Source organism: Microcebus murinus, chromosome 15, assembly GCF_040939455.1.
Source record: "Microcebus murinus isolate Inina chromosome 15, M.murinus_Inina_mat1.0, whole genome shotgun sequence".
In the NCBI taxonomy this organism is placed as follows: domain Eukaryota; kingdom Metazoa; phylum Chordata; class Mammalia; order Primates; family Cheirogaleidae; genus Microcebus; species Microcebus murinus.
Window position 1 is genome coordinate 69,326,277 of NC_134118.1, and position 8,994 is coordinate 69,335,270.

At 33.6% G+C, this 8,994-nt stretch overlaps 1 long non-coding RNA gene across 1 annotated transcript in view; it reads left to right on the plus strand.

Moving 5' to 3' along the window:
* The window catches only part of LOC105874669 (uncharacterized), a 66,980-nt gene extending 62,167 nt beyond the window's left edge, over positions 1-4,813 (plus strand). The window contains exon 5 of the long non-coding RNA XR_012923273.1: positions 4,459-4,813. This is a non-coding gene — a long non-coding RNA (uncharacterized LOC105874669). The remainder of the gene's footprint in view (positions 1-4,458) is intronic.
* Positions 4,814-8,994: the final 4,181 nt, after the last annotated feature.

Genomic DNA, 8,994 nt, shown 5'->3' on the forward strand with positions numbered 1-8,994 from the left:
TCTATTAAAATAGATGTATGCTAGAGAATATCAAGACATTTCTTAAATATTTGACATGAAAAAACACGAAGAGTGTTTTCTGAGCCTTGGTGAGGTCTACCTGCTCTAAAATATGCGGGAATGACATTTACCATATAACTTCATAATCCTGGCCCAGGACCAAACCCTAAAAAAATAGGAGGAGAAGGAAAATTCACTGAGGCTCTTACAAACAGGAAACCTAATATGCATTCTATCTACACCTGTTCTCTTTTGAATGACTTTTCTTCTTTTTAAAAAGATTTATCTCCAGTCATATGCTTGCATTTTCATAGCCAATTAGGATAGAGAATTATAGAAAGAAATGGATAAGGGGTAAGGGCCAGGAGTTTTATATGTAGACCTGCTTGATGGATTTTAAGAGCAAAACAGAATTTTGGGAGGCATACCTAACAAAAATCCATAACCCTTTGTGATTCAATTATAAATAAAAGACTTCCTCCACTTCCCCTTTTCTTGACAGTCTTATGACAAAGCTTTATTAATCATGTCCCAAGAGAGACCGTTAGGGAAAGGGTCTTTTTATACATACAGCATGGTATAAAACCAGGCAGCTAGAGATAGGAAAAGCAGTCAATACGGCCTGCAGCTTCCAATTGTCAGCTCAATAAACTTTTTCTTTTCTCAGTTATTGATGTGGGTGAACTAATTGACACCATTTTCAAGTTATCTGCAGAATTCTTTTTTTAACCATTTAAGATAAAAGAAAAACAAAGCTGTAGTTCAAAACCTGTAAAATTCTGTAAGAGAACACATTCCCATAAACCCTAACATGTCAATGTCTATTTTCCGTAAGTACAAAATTTAAATTTAGCATCATTTCTTCCCGGCTGACCTGTGTGTTAGAATCTATCTAGTCACAAACTCCCATTTCGCAGATAAGGAACCAGGAGGCCAAAGATGTTAAATGACTTCCCTGCAGGCATCCAGCTAATTAGCACGGCATCAGATTCTGGGATGGAGAGCTTTACAACTAATCCAATCAAAACTAAAGAAAATATTTTATTGCCAAGTTAAGGCAGGCCTTTAATTCTTTATTTAACGTGCTTTGTATGAGGGAGAAGTGAAACAATGGTGAATGCAGTGTATTTCCATGGACTTTTAAATATTTTCTTACTTAAAAATTACTTCCAGTCAGATCACCAAGCTGAAGTGAACGGGCAATATTTTTGAGGTTCACGCAAGTTCATTGTGTTGACCAGAAATCATGTGACTACTGTATTCAAGCTTTGGCAGAAACGACCAGGAAAAAAAAAGTCCCTGAGTAGTCAGAGATGCCCCTTCTTCACTCCCTCAATCAGAGCTTTAAAAGTGGAAGTATCAGGGAATTATTAATAACACTTGGCTTAGTATTCTTCTGACTTCTCTGGCCCTCGCCGCTGGGTACTGCGTTATCTTAGACGTCAGTGCCCTTAAGATTTTCTGGCCCGGTGGGTTAGGAACGTTTAGATTACTTTTGGCTAAGTATCCGTGTTAATTTCTTTCCCCCCCCAACATTTTATGGACTGGAAACCCCCTCTGATTTTTTCATTTTATGAATTTGGAAAAAAAATCAGATTTTTAGATTTAAAAAGATATTATTATCCAACACATTGCTGGCAATTTCTGCAAGTTCACCTATAAAGGAGACTAATGTTTATAATAGCAGAACAAGATGTAGCTATTTTATATTAAATTTTGCCCCTTTCCCCTGATTTTAATGTGCTGTTTTCTGTAGAGATGAGAACCAATTATTTCTCTCCCTCAAATTTCTCATTAATGAATAATGTGTTTATGTGTAAAAGCACAACACTAAGATTGCAATTATAGGCTGCATTTTTTAAAATCTCCATATAGTGCTTTAGAAATTCCAAAGATTGGAAAAATAGGGTTGAGGTATATATATCTATATAAATATATTTACAGAACAAGTCCCCGAATAATAAAATTGTAAAAGGTAAACTATAATCAGCTCAATGGCCACTAAACTGTCTGGGACTTATTCCTCTGCTAGTATTAATTGGTTGAGCGTAGCACCCTCTAAGATGGGATTGACTTTGACTTCTGGAGATGGCCTGTTGCTCAGGTGGGTGAAGTTGCTGTCACAGTGCACCTGTGACTTTAAAGTCCTCCGACCAATTTAGCTCAATGGGTTAGAGTAGGATAACTGTGAACTCAAGGTTGTGATCATTCCCTGCTTGTAAAGAGCAAAACTGCTTCACAACCACTGACAGGAGCCCTTTCTCCAGGCATGGATTAACTGCTGCTCTTCATTAGTCGTGATGGAAAGTGGCAAATGCAAGCCCAGCATTTCTGCCACAGAGTAAACTGAAAGCTCAGAGATCAAAGGTGTATCACATAGCCTGGTGGTCAAGTGTGCTGGCTTGGAGCTTCATCAGCCTGAGTTAAAATCACAGCTCAGCCTCTTATTATCTGTGTAACCTTGTAGGAGCTATTCGACCATGTGAACAGGTCAAAAAATATATTTAACTCATCAGTTTGTTGGGAGATTTAATGTGCCTGGCGAATAAGATTGAATAAACATTAGATACTTTTATTCATTATTCCATTTTTTTTGTATACATATGGATGGTTTCATGCCTACTATTCCAGTAAAATGGCCAACATTTATTCTTCTGTTAAAACCATTCTTGAAGCACGTCAGCTGTCGCCCCACACATACAATTTGCATTATTCATTGCATTGTTAAATCATTTTTTTGAAGTGTTCTTTATCTGTTCTCTCCACAGTACTTAATAGGATTGATTTTCATCACTGTAAATTCTCTTTGTATAGATTGTCTATAAACTCTAAATGAGTGATGAGCACCCTTTTAAATTTTTTTTTATTTTGAAATAATTTTAGACTTACAGAAAAATTGCAAATTGTGCAAAGCTCTCATATTCTCACCTAGCTTCCTCTAATGTTAGCAATTTATATAACCATTGTACAATTATCAAAAACCAAGACATTAACATTGATATCATATTTTTAAACAACAGATCTCATTAGGATCTTACCAGTATTTCCCCTAATTTTTTTCAATTCCAGAATTTAATCCAGGATCCTACATTTCATTCAGTTGTGATATTTCCTTAGTCTCCTCTAATCTGTGACAGATTGTCATTGTCTCCTTGTCTTTCATGACCTTCACCCTTTGGATGAGAACTAGTCAGTTATTCTGTGCAATATCTCTCAATTTGGATGTATCTCATGTTTTCTCATGACTAGATATTTTTTACGTATTTTTACCAAAAACAACACAGGAGTGACCTTGGGTTCTTCTCAGGGGTACATGACCTGGATGTCTTATTGCTGGTGATATTAATCATGATAACATAAAGAGAATACTATCTCCTGGGCTTCTCCACTATGAAGTTGCTATTTTCTCTTCACAATTTATCAATATTTGGAGGAAGACTCTTTGAGACAATGGTAATACCTGGTTTCTCTCCAGATTCTCACCCACAGATTTTTAGCATTTATTAGTGGATCTAGGCTCCAACAATTATTACCATTATTTTGCCTAATGTGATTTTGTATTTCTCCCACTTTTCCTATATTTATTAATTGATATTTTTCTGTGAAGAAGAGTCATCTTTTCTCACCATGTATTTATTTACTCAATTATGTATTTGTATCGGTATGGCTCATGAATATTTATTATATTCTATGCACAATAATCTGATACTGTCTTCTATTTGTTCCTCAAATTGTTTCTCCTTTGGCCATTTGGAGCTCCTCTGAGTGTCTCTTCCTTTTGACGGGTCTCCATACTTTTTTTGAGCACTTCCTTACTTCTGACACCAGAAGATGGCCAGGCTACTCTTGTGTTTTTCCCTGTCCAGTTATGGAATTTGCCATTTCTCCAAGGAGTCCTGATTCCTTTTATTTGAGAATGGTACTTAGAAGCCAAGATCTGGATGCTAAGTGTTGAAGAATGTTTTTCTTTTTTAAATAAGTGCTAATTTAGAATAAATAAAAATTTATAAAACAAATTTCTCCCCTCAAAATAAAAATAACTTTAGGTAGTACCATAGGATAACACATCATCTTATGATATATATTACCTATGTGATCGATTAGTGTACATGAGAAAATTCACATTGGTTTCAATTAAAAATTAAAGGTTAAAATTTGTATACTTTTATGAAGCAACAGAAATCTCATCTTTTATCCTGAAATTAAGTTTTTGTGTTTTATGCAGGAGGCAGGTGAGCTGCAGTTTGCACATTACTATCCCAGATCTTGCTGTTGGGGTAGACTAGACTCATTAAGAGAATTGATGAAATATTAGGCCATTAAATATAAAATGTCCGATTTGTAATCAAAACTTTAGTTTATTAAATCTCAAACAAGAAGCAGTACAATTAATCAAAGCATGAGCCTAAACTTCAACACCGTTTTGCCATCTTAATGGTAGCTTGTTTATGTCAGCAGCAAAGAAGCCTGGAGAGCAAGTGGCAATGAAATCACAAAAGGCGTTTTCCACAGCTCCTTGAGACTTGAATATTTTTCCTTTCAAGATGTGGTCCAAAGCCTGGAAGAAGTGGTAGTCAGTCGGTGCAAAGTCTGGTGAATGCGGTGGATGACAGAGAATTTCCAAGTCCAGCGTCTGTAGTTGGAACAGCGTTGTTTTGGTTTTAATGATTATCTTAGCTAATATAATAATATGTGAAAATATAAAGATTTAAATAAAATGATTTATGAAAAATGATCCTTGAACTTCAATGTCAATTGCAATTATGTAAATTTTTTCAATAAAATTGAGCTAATTAATTTCTCTTCTCCTGAATTAATAAATGTTTTCAAAAAAGTAATCAAAAGTTGTTGATTTTTATATTTTTAACTTTAGGTTTAAAACCACTGTTTATTGAGGAGTAGCATTTGGAAACCACAACTAGGGTGATAGGTGTTGAGAAATTTTGGAAAGATTTTTAAAAGGGTAAGAAATTCTGTTTCCAAGTTTTAAATAAGGACATAAGAGTTTAAAAATGGTGATATATTATTTTCAGCAAAAAAAAAAAAAAAGAATAGTGATGGAAGCTTTATTTTTTTATACATGCTATTTTAAAAATAACCAGTTACTCTGACACTTGTTGAGATGTCATCTTTTTTTTGAAAAAGTTGATTAAACGTGATTTATTTTTTTCAAAAGGCTTTGCTTGGTGTCTTACTACTGGTATTTATTTATTATTACCAAAATTATTGCAAATTTGGAACATTATTTTTCTGTAAAAGCAAAGCAGGCAACTTATTTTAAGCTCTTCAAAAGTTATAAATTCAATAAATATATACTAAAAGAGTGAACGATTCAATCAACAAGTAATGGGGATAATTGTTGAGGCTTTGTGTGATACAAAATTGCAAAATAGTTTTATGGTTTGTCTCCATCTTATTACAAAATTTTATGATTCATCTATAAATTAGATGTCTTAAAAAATAATCACATGGATGACATCTTGAAAACATCAGGTTAAAAATAGTTGATTGCAATTGCTTTCTTTTGAATTGAAAGAATAAATTCTTTCAATGAATAAATTTTACCTGTTGTGCTTGTCTGTGTAAGATTACCCTCGAATCCTGTTAAAATTCCAGGTAAAGAAGTCAACTCATTAGTGATTAACTTACATGGTTTTCCCTCTAAAACATTATTTTACTGAAGAAGTAATTGCCATTGAGATATATCTTTTTGGATAGTTCTTTTTATGATTCACAAAGAATGTGATTCATGAATTTCAAGGTTAACATACAATATACTCTGGTCAAGAAATGTTACAAACATTAACATTTTGATCCAATTTCCACATTATGAAAAGCATTCTAAAATTTGTTTTTGTAAAATTCCTTACACACTTTCTATATACCTTCCAACACTATTTGGATGCATTTTAATTTACTGCTGTGTTGTGTCTGTGAATCATCCCAGCCATATTACTATTACAGGAAGAACATGTCCTCTCAAATCTGACAATAATATAATAAGATGGAGAGTGACCAGTACAATGAAAAATAGATTTCTGTACCAGTGCTAACTGACCAAATAGTAGCAGCTGGAATTTCTCTGCTAAAGACAATTTGAACACCACATCCAGGATTAGTGGAATGGTGCTCTGCAGTCATGGTGTAATGTCACGAAGTTTAATTAAAAATCATTAGTAATTAGTATTTCAATAAATAAGAGTAGTTAAAAATCTATTAATTATGGAGGGGTGGTTAGCATTATCAGTATGTCAGCATAATGGCTCAATTTTATCATTAAACAAACCATTTGATCATGTGCTGGTTGCAATCTAGTTATATTCTCTGGTTCTAATCTCTCATTTTATTGTTTGTATCGATAACAGAGAAACTCTTTTGCAGCATCTACAGCTCTACTTATTTTTTGGGGTGTAAGTAGTAATGGTGGAAATAGTCACCATGTGTCAGGAAGAAGTTTGAAGAATAGCACAGTGAAATTACCATACAGCCATGCAGCATAACAAAATATTGGCAGGGAGTAGTGGCTCACACTTGTAATCCCAGCGCTTTGGGAGACTGAGGCGAGAGGATCACTTGAGCCCAGGCATTCCAGGTTACAGAGCTATGATGGTGCTACTGCACTCCAGTCTGGGTGACAGGATGAGATCCTGTCTCTAAAAACAAACAAAAAATAATGAACCCCCAAAGCCTTTGTTTTCTCATTTTTTTTCTTTCTTGGTCTTTCCCAGAGATGTTGAAGTTCGGATGGGCTGACTTCACAACAGACCCTTGAAAACCATGTCTGATGAATATGTGCTCCTTTATACTCACACAGTGAGTAGGTGTGGGTAGGAGCCCAGTCTGTCAGCTACTGTCTGGCATTATGAGCAAAATCAGTATGATCTCATGAAACTATTAATTAATAGCCAAAGGAAAGGGAAGACAAACGACCACTATAAGAACATAAATAAAATAAATATAAAGTATGATAAGTTTTATAAAGAAAACATACAGAAAGATGTAAACCTTCATGTAAGTAATCAACATTTTAACTCTTTTATTTGGTCTTATATTTCATATTTCATTAGCATGTTATTAATATTTGTGTGCCATGATATGAGTGATAGCTATCTCTTAAAGATAAAAGTTCCTAATGCTATTCAAGTTATAAACAGTGAGAGAAAGGTTCTAGAACAGTGTTTTTGTGAATTTCTAGCAAATATAGTCTGGATAAAGACATACACTTCACTTTAAAGTCATATATGATTGTATTGCAAGATGTGTGTTGTCACTGATTTTTATTTTTATCTCATTAATATGGCTGAGACAGTTAATTCTCAAGAGGTATTACCTGTTGTCAAATTATATTTTGTTTAAGTGACATAAAAATGTATATAAATTTTCAAATGCATATATAATGAATATAAAGTAAGTAAAACATTGAGAAGTAAAACCATAAGGGCTAACATTTCTCTTGGAGTAGAATCCATTGACACTGAGCTATACCTTCACAGTTCTTTACTTCCTAGAAATAATGAAGTACAATAGTTTTCACTTGATAATTTTTTGAAATATAATAACTTAAACTCATTTCAGTTCTTTATCTGAAGTTAAGTTGGTGTTAATTAGTATTAAGGTTTTAAAAAAACTTAATTAGTTGTAGTCAAGGAAGTCTCTTATTGATGCCATGTTTGAATAGGAAATTTACATCAACTACCTTAGTTGAAATAAAGAATAAAAGAAATCACTGTACTTTTGTATACAAGATGTGTCTTACCCTCTTTTACTTATTTTTGGTTTTTAGTTATGATAGAATACATCTGAAATGATGGAATAAGTGAAGATACTAAATATGGTGAAAAATAAAGTTGTCAAACTTCAAAAGAATATAGATTACTACAGATAAAAGAATATAGATTACTATAGACAATGCGATTATAACTGGGAAACATAAATTAGACCTTCTCAACTGGCGCTTTAGGTCAATAAACCATTTTAAGAGCTTTCAAAGCTTTAACTCTTGGAAGCTTTTAAGATGCTGTGAATCTGAAAATGTATGTTTTAACAATGACCTGAGAGCATTGGTGCAGATTTAGAAGAATGATTCTTAGAGATGGATGATGTCTTAAAATTGTGTGGCAATACTCTATGAGCACATCCTCATACATTTTTAAAGTCACTGATATAAAATACCGAGCTGTCATGGTGGGCTGTTTTAAATAACAAAACACAACAGACAAGATAAGCCTTGCTCTGAACTTAAGAATTTTTCTAATTCTGAGATGGATAAAAATAACTAATTTCTCAGCAGAAATCCAGGCAAAAAATTAAGTCCTTGATATCTTTTTAACATGGACAAAAGAGAAACTCTAAAAATGACTTTAAATTGGTATTTACAGTCGGATAGCTGAATGTACAAAATCTCACTTGAGAATCTGGGACCTTACCAGTATGATTGCTTGCATTCGGAGATTGAACAAACTGAGATTATAATGCACCCCAAATTTCAAGACTGTTTAAACAGAAATAGTCAAAATATCACCGATTTTCAGTAAGTTTGAATAAGAATTCTTGGGAGATATTAAATCATGCCTTCCGGAGTGATTCAAAGAATTGGAACTATGCATGATACAAAACAATCTCAAGTTTTACACTGTGATTGGGATTCATGGAAGCTAAAAACTCATCTTCTTTCTCCTTTGCTTAAAACCTAATGGTCTTGGTCCAAATCTCCAAACTTGGCCCTCTCCTCTTCAGTGTTTCCTCATGCAGTTTCCATCTCAGCTGTACACTCACTGACTCTCAAATTCATTAATTGGATTGATACACCTATAAACCATGTTTCCCTGAAAATAAGACAGGGTCTTATATTTATTTTTTCTCAAGAAGACACCCTAGGGCTTATTTTCAGGGGATGTGTTTTTTGTTTTTTTTTTAAGTACAGTACAACAATCTACATTTATTCAAATATAGTTAAGTCGTCTTCTTCTGGAACATCATCATAACTCTCCAAAC